This window comes from Epinephelus moara, chromosome 1 (assembly GCF_006386435.1).
Source record: "Epinephelus moara isolate mb chromosome 1, YSFRI_EMoa_1.0, whole genome shotgun sequence".
Lineage (NCBI taxonomy): Eukaryota > Metazoa > Chordata > Actinopteri > Perciformes > Serranidae > Epinephelus > Epinephelus moara.
This window is the reverse complement of record NC_065506.1, coordinates 5,629,464-5,631,678: the sequence shown is the minus strand read 5'-3', so window position 1 is coordinate 5,631,678 and position 2,215 is coordinate 5,629,464.

Genomic DNA, 2,215 nt, shown 5'->3' with positions numbered 1-2,215 from the left:
CCTCAGTTCCTCTTCCTGAGGTTTCTACCGTTTTTTTTTCCCCGTTAAAGGGTTTTTTTGGGGAGTTTTTCCTTATCCGCTGCGAGGGTCATAAGGACAGAGGGATGTCGTATGCTGTAAAGCCCTGTGAGGCAAATTGTGATTTGTGATATTGGGCTTTATAAATAAAATTGAATAAATTGAACAAGGTCTGTGCATTATCTTGAGTAACTGGTTCATGATGTCTGGAAAGAGACAATGCTGTTGAGTTTTTCAAATTGAGTATAGTGTTAGTTCAGGCAGGACACAATGTCAAGCTCAGCTCACATCCCAGCTACATCAGCTAATCTCAAGGCGCCCAATCATCTGATGGAGCAGCTGATTGATGGAAGGGAGTCAGCTGATAGATCACATGATTCCTTTCTGTGCAACCAATTAGAAAAATCTCATTCAAGGCGCCCTATTTAAACTGCTTTGGCCTTCCTACTGTTGCTGCTTCCTCTGCAAGCCGCTTTGCATTCACCTGCACTCCTGCTCCTCCTTTGCATGTTGTGTCTGACAAATCAATGTCAATGTCCCGGGGGGTCTTTGCAGTTTTCCATGTAGGTGCATGGAAGGGCAGAGAGGTTTGCTCTGTCTGCCTCAGGCTTTCTGTGTAGGCCTCAGGAAAGGCAGAGAGGTCCCAGATCAAAGCCATACCACCAAATATAATACTGCAAATGGAAATACGTTTTTGTGTGACTAAAGTGGTTCTGACTGAAATGTATTGTTTTCATGCTTGTTTTCAAGCTGACTGCCATCTAGTTCAATAATGTAATATCTTCAACACTCGGCAACTCACACCAAAACAATCTAGACTGATAAATAGCACTAAGAGGAAAAATATGTACTTTTGATTTTGAAGTAAAGTGTCCTTTTAAGGGACATGTTTTCACTGGACAGTTAATGTTGAACAGCAGCACTGCTTATGAGGACTTTTCATTCATTATATGATAATAAATGTACAGTATATAAATGAGAATGAACATTAGCTGTATGGTATGATATAAAATTTAGTTTCATATCACACCAAGTATATAGCATATAGTATTGTAAATATACACTACTGTGTAAATAACATTTGTTGTGTTCCTTTTGAGAAAGCAATACAATGTAAAGAACAGACTCTGTGCCTGTGATATTAAGTCTCTTGAAATTCTTTATGCTGCTAACAGCCAAGAGCAAAACTTAAGTGAATGCATACATTCTGTCAGCCTACCACTCACAAACTGTCTTCCTACATTTTTCTTTTTATAAAATCATTAGCTATAGTCCACTACACACATTTCCTCAGTGAGCTGTAAATGAAAAATGATAGACCATGTGTGTGTAGCCTAATATTTGATTTTTTTTCTTTGTTCAGTAAGTGCAAAAATGTATGCTATGCTAATTGGTATGTAATTATAATAATAATAATAATAATAATACATTAGATTTATATAGTGCTTTTCAGGATACTCAAAGATGCTTTACAAAGAGCAACAACAGCAATAAAAAAAAGAAAAAAGTATGTATGTAGTATCCAGCACATGAATTATCCTCCAGGGGATTACAGTAAATCTATCAACATTTTGGTCAAAGAGCAGCCAGAGCATGTAAATGGAGTGTGGCATTAAATTTTCGCTCCTCACTCATGGAGCTGTTCCCTCTACTAATATCTGCTCCGCTCAAAGCGGGATGGAACAAGACTTCCAAGATCCAAGGGAGCTCCATCCAAAATCCTTCCGTTTGTTCTCTGCTTACATGCTCTGACAGTGGCACAAGAGGAAGGTCTATAATAGAAAAAGTTCATCCTCTGGGGAGCATGAATGTCCTCCATTAGTTTAATGGCAATCTGCTTGTTATGTTTACATACTTGTGTACAAGTGGAAATGTCTACTTGAGAGGTCTGCTGCAGGAAAGTTGACAGGGTCACCAAAATAATTAGCACTCGTCCTCGTCACTAAGAGCCAAATTTGCATTTTAATAATACACCATGATTATTAGACTCTAATTAAATAAATAAAAACCAGTAGAGAGGGCTTGTTCACACACTCACAGGTCGTGGTGCAATAAATGTGTGGTCTTCTAAATCAGCTTCCTGACAGAGACAGAGAGCTGGAGTGATGGTAGAGAAAGTTTAGATGAAACTTAGGGAGCAGTTTCGTCTATTTCTGTCCTGAGCTGAGCTCGTTTACAGAGGTATCCTGTACAACCC